This window comes from Panthera tigris, chromosome A3 (assembly GCF_018350195.1).
Source record: "Panthera tigris isolate Pti1 chromosome A3, P.tigris_Pti1_mat1.1, whole genome shotgun sequence".
Taxonomy (NCBI): Eukaryota; Metazoa; Chordata; class Mammalia; order Carnivora; family Felidae; genus Panthera; species Panthera tigris.
Genome location: NC_056662.1, coordinates 112551765 through 112572014, shown reverse-complemented (window position 1 = coordinate 112572014; position 20250 = coordinate 112551765). Strand labels below are relative to the sequence as shown.

General features: G+C 43.0%; 1 protein-coding gene across 9 annotated transcripts in view; it reads left to right on the top strand.

The window, feature by feature from the left end:
* Nucleotides 1–20250, top strand: part of LTBP1 (latent transforming growth factor beta binding protein 1) — a 398718-nt gene that overhangs the window by 143906 nt on the left and 234562 nt on the right. The window contains exon 1 of one of the 9 annotated variants that reach the window (XM_007082443.3): nt 20214–20250. This exon is cut by the window's right edge and continues 442 nt beyond it. The exons of 7 other annotated variants lie outside the window; for them this stretch is intronic. The gene's annotated coding sequence lies outside the window, so the exon portion shown is untranslated. Of the gene's footprint in view, nt 1–20213 lie in introns of those variants that run through there. One more of the 9 variants, XM_007082445.3, reaches the window with a different exon arrangement.

Below are 20250 nucleotides of genomic sequence, written 5' to 3'. Positions count from 1 at the left end.
AGCATCTGACTCTTGATTTTGGCTCAGGTCATGATCTTGCAGTTTGTGGGTTCAAGCCCCACGTGAGGCTCTGCACTAAGAGTGCAGAGCCTGCTTGGGATTCTCTCTCTCCCTCTCTCTCTGCCCCTCTCATGTAATTGCTTGCTCTCTCTCTCTCTCTCTCTCTCAAAATAAATAAACTTAAAAATAAAAGCAGATACAGGTCAGATTATTAAAAGAATTTCCAGTTTATCTTCTGACGTGCTGAAATATGGGGGAGAGATTGATTACTGGCATTTTAGACACATGGTACTGTTACAAAAGAGCTCAGGACAGGTCCACTATTTTTAGTGTTGAGCATAGCCTTTCTGTTTGAATAAGCAGTCATGGTGGTGCAGGAAGCAGGTCCACAGCCCCCATCGGGCCCCTTTTGACAGAAGAAAATGTAATCCTTTCTGTGCTGGGACCACGGGAGACTTCTTAGTCCCGGATCCTGTGGTCTGTACTGACTTCTCTCGGTCCTTGTAATAGAGCAGCCAGCCCAGTAACTGCCCAGCAGTCGGTCACAGGCTAACTGGAATTCCTGGCTCTCCCATTTGAAGATAGAACAGCCACCAGGTTTCAGGTCTGAGAAGGGGAGGCAAAGACTCGGTTGTTCTCACAGCAGCAGCCTTCCTGCCCGAGCCCCAGCATCTCAGTTCTGGCCTGATGGCAGCCCACAGTCGCAGGCAATGAAGAGCACGGACTCTCTGGGCACCCGAGACCTGCTGTTTGTACTTAAGGTGACGCTGTGGTTGGATGTGCTGGCGTGAGCCCTCAGGTTGTGTCCACAGTGACATCGAGAAGCCTAATAAACATGGAAGCATCTCAGGTTTGATGGTTCTGTCTCCTCCTTGAAAAAGTAAGTTCATACATCTGGAGTGAAGACTGTGTGCGGTTGCAGACTGGTGCAGCGAAGAGGTTACCAGCGAAAGTGTGCACTTCCTGGTTGTTATTGTGAGACGATAGTGGTTGTGCAAAGGCTCACAGCCAACAAGGGGTTTTCTTTGGCAGAACAAATCCAAAGACTAGGAGACAGGCAGCCGTTGGCTGGGACAGTTCTGCTTGTCTCAGCCACTTCCAGGAGGTGGATAAGAACACTGCTTAAAGGCTCTGGATGCCCAGTGCCGGTTCGAGTCATCGCAGGGAGAGAGCCCGTGGTGTGGTTGACAGCACCCACCAGGGGACAGAAGGTGGTTTGAGGAAGAAAGACCAAATTCATCCTCCACCTGTCGTCCTCCACCTCCTCACAGAAGAGGAGGAGAAACCCTGGACCGGCAATCGGATAAAGGCAAATGTAGATGGAATCAGTAGAGGTGAGGAAATCAGAGCCAGATTCTTCTGTGTGTGGTGAAGTGTGAGAGGGAGATCTTCAGAGGAGGAACAGTTTGGAAAGGCAACTCCTTTGGAAAGGAGAGTCTGGTCCTGAGAAGCAGCCTAGCCTTACTCCAGGACACGCCTGAGAGGAGAGAAAAGCAACAGCAGAAGGAGAAACTGCCTGTGCTGGCAACTCCAGGTCTCCGTGGTGCCCTCACTTTCAGTTACTGATTGATGGGAGCCCCACTGGGGCAAAGCTCTGCCAATGGATGGTGTGCACCTCTCGGGAAGGGGAGTTCTGTGGGCATGTGTTCTGCAGCCCTGGAAGCCTTCCTTGCATGGAGACCACCTTTGGCTTGTCATGTGCAGATAAATGTCTGTAGGATTGACCCCACGCCAATCCAGTGGGTACTAAGTGGCAGTGGAAGTGGGACCAGCCAGAAACTAGATCTTAAAAGAAGCTGATGAAAATGAACAAAGGAATGATTTAGCATTTATTTTTTCCAGTGATTTTTTTTTATTTTTTTTAATTTTTTTTTAACGTTTATTTGTTTTTGAGACAGAGAGATACAGAGCATGAACAGGGGAGGGTCAGAGAGAGAGGGAGACACAGAATCTGAAATGGGCTCCGGGCTCTGAGCTGTCAGCACAGAGCCCGATGCGGGGCTCGAACTCACAGACCGTGAGATCATGACCTGAGCCGAAGTCGGCCGCTTAACCGACTGAGCCACCCAGGCGCCCCAATTTTTTTTTTTTTTTAATTTATTTTTGGGACAGAGAGAGACAGAGCATGAATGGGGGAGGGGCAGAGAGAGAGGGAGACACAGAATCGGAAACAGGCTCCAGGCTCCGAGCCATCAGCCCAGAGCCTGACGCGGGGCTCGAACTCACGGACCGCGAGATCATGACCTGGCTGAAGTCGGACGCTTAACTGACTGCGCCACCCAGGCTCCCTGATTTAGCATTTAAAATACCAGGTGTGAAAAAGAAGACTGGTTTGAGGAAGGACTTATGGTAAAGCTCCATGCTTTTTCCCTTGTGAAATCAAACTCCTGATTGGGCTGCTTGGTCACCCCATACCACACTTTGTGTGGGAATAAGGAACCTTGAGCCACTTTCCAGCTGTATGTCAGTATGGATGTTAGCACTGTAGGTGGATAGAAGAAAATCATCCATTCTTCAGTTATTTCCGACAAAATCCTTGTTGGTTTCAAAGCCTAGACAGAAAAGCAACAGCATAAATAGGTACAAACTGATGCTTGAGAAAGCATTCCAGGGAATGTGGATGAAGGACCAGCGTTTTGCTGAGCTGATGCCCTTAAGAATCTATATTCCATTGAAGGGCAGGTATTACTTGTTGTACATAAAGTTCCATGTGCAGTCTTGCCTTGGCCGCTGTGTCTCATTTGGGGGTGGTGAGGGCGGGTTGGTATGTTTTATCCAGGAGTTGTTTGATCACATCTCAGTCCAGGCATGTAGGTGAACATGAACGTTCTCTTTGCTTCTTGATTCCTTACACACAGTGGAAGAGCGCTGGGAAATAGTAGACATAGACGGATTATAAACACTTCCAAGAAACTTATCCAGTGATGTTAAAAACAACAGTGGAGGAAAACCTAGAGTGAAGGGTTATGTAATCTCAGTTCCCCAATGGGCAGCCTTTCATGCCAGAGAAGGAGGTTTCAATCCCAAGGGCCCAAGATTTCAAAATAAATAAACAAAGTAATCCAAGGATATTTCTGGGTGTTGAGACCGAGTTCAAGATATTGAGAAATAGATACTGTATGATTCCAGAATACTCTATGATCAAACTGTGATATTGGTGGGGGAAAATAACCACGGATGAATATATAGATTGCCTGGAAAGTACAAAGCAGCATTTTGGGAGGAGAAAACCTGCATTTGAAAAAGAAGAGGTGCTGCCTTCTCAGTCTTTGGATCTCTTTGCCAGAAATTGAGGGCTTTACTTTGATTTTATTTCTGAATAAGAAAATTAGTTTCTAGGGAACAATCATTGTTAGAGTTGAAGTGATAGTTTTGATTTGACATAAACAGGATTGTACAAAATACTGCTAATGAGATGTTCCAAAGGGAATTGAAATAGTATTTGTATTTGCTTGGTTTAGCCTCTTTAAAGAGGGGTCCTCTTAGCATTGAAAATTAGTGCCTTATGGTGAGTCTGTGTGTCCCCACTTGGAGGTAAAGACTTCTCTACCTTTCTTACATTTTATGACCTTTCTTAAAGAGCTTGTGTTGTACTTTTCTGCAGTTCTGCATGTTTTTTTTTTTTTGATATTTACTAAGTATTAGCCCCTTGTGAAATTGAAATGTATCTGTACTGAAACCCAGCTGCCCAAGGGCTGTGTTCCCATACAGAGGAAGTACGAGTTGACACATGGCTGGAATGGGAGGGAAACCTTTCTTCCCTAAAAAAGGTAATTGCAATATGGTTATATTTGAGTACTTCTTCTGACAGGAAAACATTAAACCATGAAATGTGTACACATGATGTATGTATATGTATATATACACATTTATATTTAATCACATATATAAATGTGTGTTATTTAAAGAGTTATTTTTTGCAGCTGCCTACATTATACATATTGCAAGTATTCATTAAAAAAAAATTCTTGTAGCCCTAACTGTGTTTCACATGTTGGCTCTTCCAAGGTCCCAGCTTTTTAAACTAAATGATAACTTGAAACAGGCAGTGATTGCTCTTGTGAAAAACATCATAGTTATTTAAAAAACCCCTGTATCCTAGAAACAGACTTAGAGAGCTTTGGGGAAGAAAAACAATCTAGACAGCAGGTGGGAGGGCGGTCGGTGGTGGTCAGTGGGGTGGTTCCCTTTGGTAGATGACCCGGGGCTGCTTGCGTGGGATTGAGTGCTCTCTGCTAACGATGTCTGGAACCTCACACACCAGGCAGCTGTGCTCCTTGTTGTAATCAACGCCATTTAATGACTACAGGTGCATCGCACGATCACCACTGCCTGCCTCAGATCCCGAAGAAACTGGAGCTCTTCCTCCCACGCGTTCAGTTTACATTCCTTCCAGAGCCACTGAAGCAGGCTCTGCTTTACTTTGGAGGGTTGGTTACAGAGGAACACTCCCCAAACAAAATCTTTCGGTATTTTTTTCCCTTTACTGGCCATTCAGAGATATTATGCTGCCTTTGTTGATTCAGTTAAGTAGATGCTTTCTGGTCCAAAGGTCTTTTTCTTAGGTTTTTGTAACTGTAGATATTTAACAAAAACAGAGCACTATTTAAGTGTGCTTTAGTTTGTTTTTATAGGGAAAGAGGGAGGCACCTATATTTTGATAATATTTCCCTGACCGGCTTAACTTTTTTCATGAAATTTTTTTCATACCAGAATAACTAATAAAAATGTAGATCTTACGTACGTGTAATTCTTCCTTCCTCCTTCTTGCCATGGCTTCCTTGTGGGTATAGTGGACTTTTCCACCCCGTTGACATTGAGCTTGCCTGGGTGACCTGCTTTTACTAATGGACTGCAGGCAGAAAGACAGTGTGCCAGCTCTGAGCTTTAAGTTGTATGGTTCCACTCTTCCTTATACCATAAAAAAGGCATGTATCTGGTCTGCTCACATGCCAGTTCCTTTGACATCTGCTTTTCTTAGTTTACCTTAACAGGGAAGATTTACTATTTATTAATTTATTTAATGTTTATTTATTTGAGAGAGAGATAGAGCATGAGTGGGGGAAGAGCAGAGAGAGAGGGAGACACAGAATCTGAAGCAGGCTCCAGGCTCTGAGCTGTCAGCACAGAGCCTGATGCGGGGCTCGAACTCATGAAACCACGAGATCATGATCTGAGCTGAAGTTGGATGCTCAACCCACTAAACCACCGAGGCACCCCAGAAGATTTACTTTGTAAAACAATCTGGATAATTGTTAGTCTTAGAGCTGGTGATGCTGTTTTAATCAGACAGGATACATATAGGTAAAAATGCTACTCTGGGGGACTACACCTTCTTGCCACAGTGAACCAGAAGAAGGGTAGGCACTTGACCCAAGAAAACCAATCTGCTGTAAGGTGCTGTAAGCTGCTGTAAGGTGGCCTCCCAGAAGAGCATTCCCTAAGAGGGATGATCTGATGAAATAAGATCAATCAGAATTTTTCAAGGAATTTGTAAGTTAAGTTAGAGTTGAACAGTAAGAAACTGGAACAGAAGTAGAATACCAAGTAGAAGCAGAAACAGCCGTCATGAAACAGCTGCCATGTTCATATCAGCTTCAATAGCATTTTCTGAAAAGGACTGGCCATAGGGCAACATATAATGGGTTGATGAAAGTACTGTGGATTCTTAACGTCATCCCAGTTATTGAAGCATATTCAAGTCTCCATAAGGTCAGGCTTATGTGGCCAGCTGTTCCTGGGTTGTCTTGGGACTTGCATCTTCTGCATTGCTGTGCAGAGCTTCCCTGTTCAGTCCCATCTCCCTTGAGAAAGGGTGCACCCCCCTGCATTGTATTGTAGGTGGAGACCCCAGCGAGCACTCATTCTGTGTGAACCTTCCCTCTAAGAGCGGCGTGTCTTGATGTCTCAGAGCACCAAAGACTGTCATTTAGAGCAGGAAAACCCAGCTGCTTTACCCCTCTTTACCCCCTTAATCCTGTCTACATCTTCTGTCTGAGAAAGCTTGGGGTAGGTTGGTAGATGCACAGAGAAGTAAGTGGGGCCGGTTCCATATTTTCCCCAAGACCACTGCAGCACTCAGAATTGTCCTCGTGGCCTGGGCTTTCATAGGGCCTGCTGCGTTAACCATATTTATGCCTCAGTGCCCATTTGGATTTTTAATAGAAATGTTTTCAGGTCTCGGATTCTTGATTACATCGAATGGAAAATGTCCAGTTTCAGTTCATGAGTGAGTGTGGACAGAAACCTTTTTAGAAGACCCCTGAAATCCCATCATGCCTCCTTCTCCTCTTTTTCTGGTATGGGTTTTTGGGCAGCCACGGTGGGGCATGCGTGTAAATACCTGTCAGGCGTGCTCTGCCATGTCTCCAGCGTGGAAATGGAGCAAAATTAGATGCCTCTTTTTAAAGTTTTAAAAAAGACTCTTAGTGGAGAAAGTGATTCATAATGTTTCTTGTCAGAGATCCCAGTTTCCAAACCACACCTTAATATACCTCAAGAACATATAATATGTATGTTTTAAAAACCTGCTAAAGGTACTAGAAACTATATTCTTGTCTCTGAGCATCAGATAATTAGGAAATTTGGACATAAGCTATTTGTCTCCACCAGTGACACTCCATAGATTGCATTTTTCTCATCTATTGGGTACTTACTGTGTGCCAACCACTGTACTGAGTGCTTGCTGTTAAATTAAGCCAGTATGTTACATCATGATATTAGTATATGGACTATTTAAAATTTATCCTACATGTATTCGTGTAAGTTTCTTGGGAACAAAAATACAATGAGTTAAAAATTGCCCAAACCAGGATGCCTGGGTGGCTCAGTCGGTTAAGCGTCCAACTTTGGCTAGGGTCATGATCTCATGTTCATGAGTTTGAGCCCTCCATTGGGCTTGCTACTGTCAGGGCAGAGCCTGCTTCGGATTCTCTGTCCCCGTCTCTCTGCCCCTCCCCCACTTGTGCACACGCTCGCTCTCTTTTTCAAAAACAAACATTAAAAAAAATATTTTAAAAAATTGCCTAAACTGATCTTACTCATTGGGAGGAGTGCCACTTTACCCGATATGGTGACCAATGGTAGCTATACATGAGATGAGCACAGTACCATGGACATAGTTATTGAAACACTGCGTTGTACACCTGAAATGAATGTAACATTGTGTTTCAACTATATTTCAGTAAAAAAGGTGGAAAAAAAGAGTGCTACTTGAGCTTTCTCTGTTATTTTTACGTGGGTGCAAAGCTAAGTTTGACTACGTTAAAAAAACCTGTCAGCTTCATGATTTGTAGGGCTTTTATGACAATAACACTTAAAAATTATCTGAACTTAGAGTTTCTGGCAAGAATTGTTTAACTTAATCAGTCAGATGCAAAATAAGCCATTCTAATTATTTGCGGAAATCCATTTAGATGCCTTTCAAACCAAGTCAAGCCATCAGCTCTTACCTGGAAATTTTGTAGGAACCAAAGTCCACCCTGCAATTTTCCTTTATCGTAGAGTCTTAAATAATAATTAAGATTGTAATGCAAACATCTTGAGATGAAATTTTCCATATTTAGACGTTCTTGTGGGTTTTGCTGTATAATATATCATGGGGTAAGTGTCACTACTAGCTTGAGCTTTACCTCACAGTTACTCTGCTAAGAGCTGACCACACGTAATGATACCTCTTGGATTTGCATAGTAGTTAACAGCTTATGAATTATATCCGTACAAATTATTTCAAATGGCCCCTACCACAATCTCGTGAGGTAGATGAGCTGTATGAGTAGTATTCTCAGTGTCTTTTTTTTCCCACCCTAGTTTTCAAGATGCTGAAGAGTGGTGCCTGTGAGTCATTTTACTGTATTCTATTCCATTGAACCTCTGAATATTAGTTTCTTTGTCAAATAAAAATCTTAGCACTTACTCTGTCATAAGAAGGAAATGAGATGACACCTGACATACTGTCAAACACCTAGGATGTGCTCAGTCTGTTTCCTTCCCTTGCTCCAAACTTCCCAGGTGCCTAGTATCTTAAGCACCTACTAGAAGTGTAGGAGAGGCATTAGGGGAGAGTGTGAAGGCTTGTGTTGAAATCCCAGCCCTGCCATTTCCTAGCAAAATGACCTTGGTCAGGTTCCTGATGAATATCTCTGTAGTTTCCTAGTTTCTGAAGGGATAGGAATGTCACTTAAATGATTGTGGGGTGCATGTGAGCTCTGAAGCTTCATTAGGTACTCAGTACATGTTTCATGAGTCTTACAGTGCTCTGTACATTTAGAAAGGTCCATAAAGTCTGTTTCTCTGTTCTCAGAATCTAGGGAAAAAGAAAAGCAGAGAAGTGTGTGTGTGTGTGTGTGTGTGTGTGTGTGTGTGTGTGTGTGTGTAGGGGAAAAGAACAGAGGAATGTGGGTATTTATATTTTACTATATAATAAATTAACCCAAACCTTAGTGGCTTAAAGCAACAAATGTTATCTTACAGTTTCTCTGCCTCAGAAATTCAGAAGCTGGTTGTTTAGCTAGTTGGTTTTGGCTGATAAATTCAGAAGCTGGTTGGTTAGCTGGTTGGTTTTGTCTCAGATTCTGTCAGGAAGTTGCAGTCAGGGTATCAGCAGGGGCTGCCATCATCTGAAGGCTTGACTGGGGCTGGAAGATCCACTCTCAGGTTTGTTCACTCACCTGGCTTTTGGCAGGAGACTTTGGTTCTTTGCCATGTGGGCCTCTCTGTGGGCTCTCTAAGTATTCTCGTGGCCTGGGAGCTGGCTTTCCCCCAGAGTGAGTGATTGGACAGAGAGAGCTCAAGACAGAAGCTGCAGTGCCTTTTATGATCTAGTCTCTGAAGTTGAAATAATCACTTCTGTTTTATTTTTTGCTTTAGACATCAATTGCTAAGACCAGCCCATGCTCAAGGGAAGTGGAATTAGATTTCACCTCTTGAAGAAAGTATCAAAGGATTTGTGGATAGATTTTAAAACCATCACACTGTTCAACAGGAGAGGCACTGTCTTGATGGAGAGAGGAATTTGAGCATGAGTAACCTAAAAAGAATTAACTGAAAGCTGGAAAAGTGACAATGTGTGATTACACATCAGTAATTCATTTTTAATTGGCAACTAATCATTTTTCAGTTTTGTTTATTACATGATAAAAGATGGAATACAACTTTGAGAAAAGGGATATTTAGGCAGAAATCTTTTATAATGATGAGTTCTATTGAACTTGGCAGTAATCCCTTGGAGAAAGTAGTTGGGGCCATTTGATGGAGTCATTTAAAAACTGAGCAGAAAGAAGTTTGTGCTTCAGGGAAGAGAACAAAAAGTGAATGATAGAATCTGTGTTCTGCAAGCTTGGATACCTCTGATTCTATGAAGAGAATTATTTGAGATATATGATGATAGAGGGCCAACAAGGTCAGAGGGGAGAGAGAGAGAGAGAGAGAGAGAGAGAGAGAGAGAGAGAGAGAGAGAGAGAATCCTAAGCAATGGGATTGTAGGGCTTGATCCCACAACACTAGGATCATGACTTGAGCTGAAATCAAGAGTTGAATGCTCAACGAACTGAGTCACCCAGGAGTCCCTAAATTCAGAGATTTAAGAATACCAGTTTTCTCCTATATAGCCAGTTGCTTCAACAGATTTTTCTTTCACCTGAGCCCATCAAAATTCAGCAGTTAGAAAAATGTTCATATCTTCACCTTCCTTAGTATTTCTTAAAATAAAATGCATTCATATTGTAGTATCTGTTTGCTCTGGATTCTTCTTGCCTGTGTGATAGAATTGGACTCCCCCAGAGGCACATCAAGGTGCCTGCTTCTGGCCTGGCAGCTGCAGTGATTCAGAATACCTGCACAAGGTACAGGAAGTTTTGGTTTCCCTCTTTGCTCTGTCTTTTGAGTTCTTCCTTCTTTCAGGCCAAATGTAGATTTTGTAATGTGTGATAGGTCATTTTCTTCTTAGTGTCTGCCTTTAGTGTAAGAGTGAAGTTTCCAAGCCCCCTTACAAAGGCAATGGAACCCTGATGGCATTTGGCTCCTTTAAAGTTTTGTGACTTTCAGTTATTAGTTTGAGTAAAAGTTGCTTCTTTGCCTTTGCCATGGACAATGGAATTCCTGAGTATTCCTTGTCTGAGTTCATACTGCCTTCGATTCCTTTATCTTCATTTACTACCCTTATGTTCTTTGCTATGCACTCCCCTCTGACCATATAATCTTTTCTTGTTCTCAAAGAGGGAGAGCCACTAGGTGGACTTTTGTTATAAATAGAGGAGGAGGATAAAAATACAGACTGTTTCCTTGGGCTTGATCGAGGCCAAAGGAAGATTGGAAAAGTAAGGAAGTACACATAAATAGGATTATGTGCAAACAGCTAGGGGAAAACGGAGAGATGCAGTGTTCAAACAGGCATGCCTAGGTTGCTGAAAATTGTGTAGGGAGTGGGTAGGTGGGTTGGTTCAGGAGGATGAAAGGTGGAAAGAAAGGAGGAAAGGTTTTCTAGAGGGAGAAAAATGTCACGTGAAGCAATGTGGCATGTGAATGAGGACCATTGGACAGTTTGGTTCAGCTAATGCCTGGACTCTTTGTGGGATGTTGTAGGATGTGAGGCTAGATTCAGTGTCTGTGGGGAAGGGTCTCAACTTTCTTTTAGGGAGTTTGATTTTGTCAGAAATATTTGTCATAACCAGTGTGTAAATTATATGGAATTTTAACTTTGAAATTGCATGGTAGATATAATCTGGGACCCTCATGAGAAGTGGCCCCCACTTAATCAAGCTGGTGAATAAGTCATGAAATTTGTTCCTTGGTAAACAAATAGCTCAGCAGATAATCTGTCCTTTGAGTCAGACTTGCTTTTCCACATACAAACAAACAGATGTTATTTATGGAAATGGTGAGTGATAGACTGATAACAAATGCCTCCATTTACTTTCTTTGGAAAAACAACAAATGTGGGGACAAATAAAACCTAATTCTGTTCCAAATTAAGGCACAGAAAATTTGAATCATGTGGAGCATACCTAACCCATGGTTTCTGTAAGGAAGCTATACAAACTAGCCCGATTGTGTGAGTACTAGGGCTAGAAGACCTGAAAGTGTTCCCCGCTCTGCCCCTCGTTCACTGGGTTCAGGAACAGCAGTGAAGGCCTCTCTTGTCAGTGGCACCGAAGCCCCTCCTCCTGTGGCCGTGGGTGGGATCTAAAGGCGAGAGCTGCTAAGACCCAGGTTCTTGAAAGGAGGTAGAGATTTTCACATGCAAAAATGCATCTTTTAAATGGTATTTCTCCCTTGGGAGACAACCACTTAGAAAGAGTAGCATCTTGAATGTTGATGCCAAAAAAGAAGAAAATTCCTGGACAAACTCACTCAGTCTTTCTCAAGTGTGGTTCCCATGGTTGTCAGAATTGAATTGAGAACATGCCTACACTGAGCTGCCCCGAACCCCCGCTCCTCCCTCATTTTCTTCTTTGCTTCATTTTATGTTATGAACTGAGTTAAGTACTGTCACCTTGGGATACGTTTCTTCAACCCTGTGTCGTAACATTTCAGATGCCACTGTCCCTTCTGTATAGGATGGGGGCAGTAGGTTCCCTGGTATTTAAGATTAGGAGCAGAGATTTCTGGATATGTTCTAGACAGGTGAGTTTTTAAAGTTGTGTCAAAGGAACCCCCGTGGAACAGCCTGCTGCAATTGCAGGACACCAGGACTGAGGTGCCCCAGCACTATTTCTAATTGGTTGTGGTGCCTTTGAGTGTGGTCACCTCTTTCCCTGGACTGCAGTCTGGAGCCTATCCTGAACTTTTCTAGGCGTTCCTTATCTGTTAGCTGAGGTATGCCTGGATAGTTGAATCCCCTCAGGGGATGTTAAAGAAAATACTTTACAAAAAAGGTCAGAATATGAAAATGTCAGAAAGCCATTGGTTTGTTTTGCTAGTTTTCCACTTTTAGTACTGACTGTATTTCTTTCCCCAAACACTGGGTCAGGTCCTGCTGGGTGAGCAAAGTACTTGTTGGGTAAAAGTTAGTCTTTTGACTATAAAATATATTGCACTTTCAAACATACTTGATTTTGTTCCAGAGATAAAAATAGGATCTTTTAAAAAATATTTTTAGAGAAGAGAGCTTATGATTGGTGTTTGAAGAGTAGAAACTCCAAGGAGAAAAAGGAAATATGAAAAAAAAAAAATCCCATAGTCTCAAGGTGTGCTGTTAGAGTCCTTTTAGGGCATTGGAGTCCGGGTGGCAGGGTAAGATTGAAGGTTGAGAAAATGTGATTATAGGTGACAATTTGAGTTTTTATACCTTGAGTCAAGATAAAACAAAGACTGAATGAATGAAATAGGAAATTAGACCTGACTCCTCAAATGCGTGGAAATTTGGGATGAAATCTACTGTCTTTGTGCTAGATCTCTGGCTAGTCTCTTGGCCAATCTCCCTGAGCTAGAAACCAACATGTATTTCTATGATTGGGTAGGTTTTATGGCCTAGTGGTAATTCATATGAGACTCACAGAATCTTGGTAAGTAGTATTTTCAATTTCCTCATTCATTGCCTGACAAGGGGAATTGATGCTTAGTAAATGAAAAATTGGCTTAAAAACTCCTTATACATTGGGGTGCCTGAGTGGCTCAGTCACTTAAATGTCTGACTCTTGATTTTGGCTCAGGTCATGATCTCATGGTTTGTGAGTTCGAGCCCCATGTCGGGCTCTGGGCTGACAGTTTGAAGCCTGCTTGGGATTCTGTCTCTGCCCCTCCCTCACTATGTACTCTCTTTATCTCTCTCTCAAAAAAAAAAAAAGTGAATAATCGTAAAAAAGAAAAAAACAACTCCTTACACTTCATTGTAACTCTTATTTATACAGTTAAAGGAAGTTTCTATCATGTGTGGGTTTGGTTTCTGCGTAATATGTTGTGAAACTTTGGGAGCAAATAATTGTTTTTCTTTAGAAAAAGTGTTTGAGAAATTTCTATTTCCTGTTTATTCAGTTATTCTCTCATTGACATGTTTAATTGAAAATTTTCACTTTTTTATGTCATTGGCCATTTTTGGGTAATGTTTTAATGGTTTTGGGAAAAACGTGTTTTGTAATGATTGCAGAGTTTCCTGAATAACAACTGTGTTTTCCCTTGTTTTATGGCTAAAACATTTCATTTGTCTTTGACAAATGCAGCATCTGTTAAGTATGTTTTGAGGCTAAAGACTTAGTAAGAGTGTTCTTTACTGCTTTAACACTACTGGCAATTAGCCCATTGGTAAATATTATTTATTTAGTTTCTTTCAGTGAAGTTTGTTCATTCAGTTATTTTTCTCGAGCAGTTAGTATGAGACACATGTTGGACATCTAACAGTGACCAGACACATTCCTGCCCTGATGGAGTTTGTGTTCCCATGGTGATAATCAAACAGTAAATATATAAATGTGTTTATAATGAATAGGAAATGTAGGGCAAGGTATGGGGGATAGGTAATGTGTGAGGTGTTGCAGTTTTATGTCAGGTAGTCAGGAAAGGCCTCCCTGATAATCTGACCTTCTGGAGAAGTCTTGAAGGAAGTGAGGGAGGAAGCTGCATGGATCAGAGGAAGAGTGTTGTAGGCAGAGGGAACAGCAAGTGCAAAAGGCTTGAGACGGAAGCAAGGAAGCCAGAGTGAATGGGTTAAGGAGGGTTGTGGCAGATGAGGTCAGGGGTTTGCAGCCGTGGAGGCCCCAGTAGGCCATTGTGAGGCCTTTGGCTTGTGTTCTGATTGTGATGGGAAGCCACTGAAGGGGGTGGGGGTGCTATGAATTGATGAACATAAATTACAAAATGATACCGTGAGGGGCGCCTGGGTGGCTTAGTTGGTTGAGCGTCTGACTTCGGCTTGGGTCATGATCTCGTGGTTCATAGGTTCGAGCCCTGCATCGGCTCACTGCTGTCAATGCAGAGTCTGCTTTGGATCCTCTTCCCCCACCCCCTCTCTCTGCCCCTCCCCAATCACGCTTTCACTCTCTCAAAAATAAACAAACAGTAAAAAAAAAAAAAAAAAAGATACCCTGCGAGCTATTTATTCTCCCGAATAAACTGCAAGAGGGCAAAGGTGGAAGCAAGGAGTCTGGTTTAGGAGACTGTTGAAATAATCCAGACACAAGATGGTGGTGGATTGTACCAGAGTGTCTGTCATGGAAGTGGTGAGAAATTGTTACCTACCTTCTGGAAATAGAGCTCACAGGATTTGCTGTTGTATTGAGTCCCAGATGGACACCGCCCGCCCGCTACCTAGTCAAAAATAGACTTGCTGTTTTCTGAGATGGGGAAGACTTGAATAGGAGCAGGTTTGGCTTTGAGTACAGGAAGGAATTAAAGCTTGCTTTTGAATACATTTTGCTTGAGGTGTCTGTGAGACATTAGCTATTTACCTAAGAAAGGCCCATCATCGTGAATCGTTGGTTGCTTGGGTATACACACATACAAGGTAGAGGTGGTCCAGGCCATAGTTCAACATTTTCTATATGTAGGTGTGTAGGTAGTCTTTAAATCCATGCGATGGGACAGGATGATATCATCTAGGAAGTCAGTATAGAAAAGAGAAGGCTACAGAGACTGAACTTTGGGGCCCTCCGCTGAGTAGGGTCATGTGGAACAGTGGCCAACAAGGTAGGAGAGAACCACAAAAGAGTAGTGTAACCTAGAAGCCCTTTGGAGAAGGTGTATCATGAAGCAGTCCTTATGTGCCAGAGGGGCTAAACATTTGTGGAAGAAAGACACAAAATTTGCCATTGCATTTGGCAATGTGGAGATCCTGGTGACCCTTCACAAGGGCAGTTTTGGTGAAGTGTGGACAGCAACACCTTGACTGCAGCAGATTCAAGAGAATGGTTGGGGAGGCAGGGGATACAGCCAGGAGAGCAGCTCTTTTGAGGAGTTTTGCTGTAAGGAGAGTAGAGAAATAGAGCGTTACCTGCAGGAGAGAGGAATGGAGACAATAAGAAGAGCAGTATTCTTGAGATTGGGACAAGGGTGCAACTTGTTTGTGTGGGAATGAGGATGAAGAGAGCAAGTCTTTGAGTCTGTAAGAGAAGAAGAGGTCCATTACTTTAGCCCGCAGGCAGGGGTGGGGCTGGCTTTACCTAGAACCCCATCCTTCTTCAGGAGGAAGGCAGGACAGATCCAGATGTAGGTAAGTTCTGGGTCTACCTAGATCTAGGTAAGATCTAGGTCGGCCTGAGTCTTAACAGCTTTTATTTTCTCAGTGTATCAGAGAGTGAGGTCATACCGAAGAGTGTGTGACTAGGTTGCTCTGCATTTCTGCCCAAAACGATATTTTTGGGACCATATGCACATTTTCAAATGTGGTGTCCATTTGATACCTGCTTTTTGATGAGCTGTAAGCAATTCTGTAAGGAACTCAGAATATATCCAGAAACTTACTCTTACATTAAATGATTTCATAGACCTACAGAAAGGCAAAGAAGAGTACATCTCCTTAAATGCATAAAAAGGAAAAGAAATCTTGTATATATGTGTGAGTGAGATAAGTAACTGGCATAGTTTCCTTCAGAGGATATTAATGGAGAATTGAAAGGGAGAGGAAACTCACATAGTCTTTCCTTTCATGTGTATCATCTGTGTAGCAACTCTTTCTTCCTCTATTTCTTCATTTAGTTAACAGCTACCCAGAAAAAAAAAATTCAAGAGATAGTGCTGGAATATTCCTTGATTCTTATCTAAGGAGGTGCTCACATCACATCTAGAAATCTCGTCTAGGTTTCCCCTCCCTCTTGGAGGGTGTTCTGGGACTGGAGCAACCTGATTAGTAATCATAGGTTTGATATTAGTTTGTTCACACGGCATCTTTCTCGAGGAACAGAGAGTATTCTATGGGAATTCTTTTAAGAGTCCATGAGGAGTTAAGCAAGCCTGGAGAGCAGAACAATGAAGTCCTGTTATTCTAAGCATTATTTAATAGTTCCATGATTTGTCCTTCAAAGAATTTTTGGCCTTCGGGCAAGCAGTGGACTGCAGCAGGCGAAGGAGCCCTTTGCTTGTTTCTCACACACGACCTGTGTATTGAATTGGTTCCGAAATCCGTTTGGACAGCTTCACTTAATGGGCAGGGTGATGGCTTGTAACCACCCAGGAGGTGCTTCCCCTTCCCAGAGGATACTGCCTGTGCTAGTTGGTCCCTGTTGTTGAAGTCGGGTGAAGATGTCACAGCATTCTGGATGCGTGCGGAGGACCCTGTATTTGTTCTTGACGTTTGATGTGAGTCTCGCACTTATTATATTTGTTTCTTTGGCTGCCTCGGCTTTCGGTTCCATCCTAGGCTAATGACTGGAGGATGGGCTACTGTGCTCTTTTCTAGACTAAAATCCATTTGTCAAGAACAATTTTTGCATTTTTGAATTTTTCTCCATCATTAATGATCGGGGAATAGAAATGAAAGCTTTTCCTATTGGGAGGATATCGGCTTCTCTTCCATCCCATTGACCATCCACTCTGAATATCTGTGGTTTGTTTTAAACCATGTGCCAGTGCCTCTTCATGGAGGTTTCAGTTTGCACAGGGTCTGGCAGAAGCTGCAGACAGGATGTTGACTCTTGAGTGTCTTGACTGACTGACTGACTAGGAGGCCCAGTGGAGGTGCTACATGGCTCCAGGCAATCTATCCTTCTAGCCAAAGCCTCTACAACGCAAGATCTGAAAGCGCTTCCTTCAGATATGTGGGGCTGATTTATCTACAGGGGATCTGAAAGTTACATTTTTGTCATCAGAGGGACCAAGCATGAAAGCTGAGCCAGCAGTTGCGCCTGTGTACTTCTGATTGGCCTGAGTTTTCCTCCTCAGCTTTGTAATTGTTCATCAGCTATTAGGTACTCCAGGGGTGGTCTTTGACCACTGATTTCGCCAAGGGTTTCCTTATCCTCATGGGGGATGCAGGGCCTTAGACCGGAATGGCCTCCAGCATCCTCAGAACCCCCAATCTCTGTGGGGTTCGACAGTCTTTCCTTGGGGTATATTTTACCTTCATTAGGGGCCTCCTAGTAGGCAAGCCTGTGGGGTTTTTGAGTTTTAGTTTACTCAAAGCATTCGAGGAAGATGCCTGTCACAGACCCAAGTGGTCTGTGGAGGAAAGTTCGCTGCCACTCTTACTGAATTCCCACTTAACTCTTGACAGATGAATGGTGTGCTCTTCAGCTTGTCACATTTGAGGAATTTGAAACTCAGAGCAGTTTACCTTACTTTTGGGTTCTTTGAAAGTTAAACTTTACATGATACCCTCGGCTACCTAGAAATGATTTTACAAGGGGAATCGGAGAGTGTATTTTCTAATCCTGTAATATTTACAGAGATCCTATTAGAGCTTTTACACATGACAGTCTAGTGTGAAAATCAGCTGTGAATTTTTTAATACTGATTTTGAGATTGATTTGGTAAGCTAACGCTAATTATAATGAAATCAATGCTTCATGAAGACAAGAGGACTCGCTGAGATTATGTGTCTGCTTTAGAATTAGACTGCTTTTATAGCAGAATGTTAGTAAAATGCAAAGGGAAATATGAAATAAAATGTGTCTTCTTCCAAGAAGATGTGAACACTGTAAAAATCAGAATTAAGTCATATGAAACTGTCTCTGCCTTTTTGAAAATCCAGATGATTCCAGGCCAAAAAATTTTTTCTTTTGGCAAAGAAATAGAATAAGTTTTTAAAAACAATAGGCCTGGAGACTCTCAAGTGCCTATAAAGTGACTACTGTAGCTGCGAGGTGAAACGGGAATAATGATTAAGTGCTTGCTTTCTTTGGATGTCTCTCTTCGCCTAAGTGAGCAGAATTTAGGTGACGGTATGAGCATCTGCATGGCAGCCGCCCGGGCCACGAGTTAATGCCAGAGAAGACAAAATAGTTGGCACACCATTTCTAATTTCATTATTGTACCAAGAGCCAGAAAAAATAGAAGTTTATATTCTTTTGAAGTGGGACAGTGTTGTCTCTCCCTTCTTTTTTTTAAATGGGCTTCACACACTTAGATTCACAGAGTATTCTCAAGATATTTGTAAGCATGGTCTGACAACTTAGAGCGCGAGCTGGTGTGTGTGTGTGTGTGTGCGTGCGCGCGCGCGCGCGCGCACGTGCGCACGTGCGCACTACTGTAAAAAAAAGTCGAACTATGTGAATTTTGTCTCTGGAATCAACGTTCTATTGTAGTTTTTTAAATTTCTGAGGTATACTCAAAAATTTTAAATGTTGTATAAGCATTCAAAGCAGTGTTTGGCAAACTGCCTCTTCAAATAAAGTTTTATCGGAACACAGCCACACCATTCATCTACATATATATTGTTTTCGACAGGCTGCTCTCAGGCTACCACAACAGAGTTGAATAATTGCCAACAGAGTCCTTTAGGCCGCTAGCCTTCAAATGTTTATTATTTGGCCCATTATAGAACAGGACTCTGAGTCCTGTTTTGCAAGGTTCTCGAAGATTTGGTTGAGCCCTAGGACATCTCCCCACTTCACACTGTGTGTCCTGATCTCTTGTGTTGGAACCACTGAGTGAGAATGGGAAACGGTCTTGAAAAAACATTTGAAAAGATCTGAGGCTGTTTCTCTTCTGGAAGAATCATTTTCTTGTGTTAAGTGAAGGGGCCAACACAAGCTGATCTCTTCAAGTTCCTTCTGACTTGAGCTTTTGTTACTTACTCAGTAGTTATCTTTGAGGAGGTGAAGGGCTGTCTTGTGGAAGAGGCATTACTAGGTTGTGAGACCCTGGGGAGCTGAGTTAGGGTTAATGGGTGCAACTGGCACACTTGAGCTCCAGAAGGAAGTGCACTTGCTAGGAACAGCTTAGAAACCAGCATGCGCCATCTTAGTAGATAATGAGCTCCCTGTCACTAGAGATGTTTAAGTAAAGGTTGTGTCGGAGGACCTTTGGGGTCCAGCTTTGAAATTCTAACTTTTTTTTGGTTAAGGTTCTTTGTCTCCAAGCTCAGGTTTGACCATGATTTTTTTTGTTGAGGGCCTATGGAGGCCTCTTGGATGATTTCCTAAAAATCTAGTCCTGGTCAAACCAAGGCAGTATGAGGGGGACAGAATTGCCTCTGGTAGGCAGAGGATGGCAGCAGAAAGGCTGGCCCAGAGCTAGTCTCTCCTTTGGCCCCTGAAGTAACACAGTGACAATAGGCAGGGCACTGCTTTCTATCATCCTTAGTCTCAGAGCTGAGCCATCTGGTCTCCAGCTGCGGCTACCATCTTTGCTTCCCTGCCTAGGCTCCTGGAAAGAGGAAAGGACCTAGACGGGGGTGTATCACAGATGCAGAGATCGCACTAGAGTTTCTGTATTGCACTTTGCCCTAGAGTCTTCATTGGGACTTGGTCATGAATGGCAGTTTTGGGTGAAGTCATACATGCTCTTTGTAGCTCTGCTATTGTGGCACAAAAGCAGCCATAGATACTATGTAAGTGAGTATGTGTGGCTGTGTTCCAATAAAACTTTATTTACAAAAGCAGGCCATGGGCCATATTTGATCCCTGGGCTACAGTTTTCTGACCCCTACTACAGACCCTGGACGTCAGAACTAGCTAGAAAACATGAGCTGCACGTCTCTCATGTTTTGTAGAAAAAGTGAAATGACATGTCCAACGTCACACCGTGGTCGAGGCAGGCTTATAACCCAGCATCTGACTTTTAGATTAGTGCCCATTTTGTAATACTTTGCTGCCTCTGCTGTGCACTCAGGTTATAGCATTTGGTTTTAAGGAGAGGGCCACGTGAGTGCAGGAAATACGTGCCTTAGTGGCCTGTGAATGGCAGCAGTGAGGGCTCCGGGATGGTATTTTAACAGAGGCAACCCTTTAGCCTCGTGACCTGGCCTCCCTTTTTCTTAGATGGTCCCTGTTGACAGTAAGGCACAAATACAGGTTGCATAAATTAACATGGGGAAATAATGCCCCGGAGTTGTGAAAAAGAAACGGGCTCCCACAGCTGCGTCACAGGATTTGATCACTTCAGCCGAGAGTGCCAGGAGATTTGAGACAGATGTTTTCAGACATGCCGCATGCCTAAAACATTTCCAGGGGTCGGACTGCAAATAGTGACTTAATAAGTGGAGAAACAGGGAAAGTATGCAAGTTGAGGACACAAGAGTTTATTCACCACGAGGTGCATGGCCAACCTCTTTGCATTACATCTGCCTGTCAGGGTTGGCTCTTTCATGTCGTGCCCTCCGTATTGCTCTTTGTCTGCCCGTGAATAAAGTGCAGCATTGTGGTTAGTAATCCCACTCCAGTG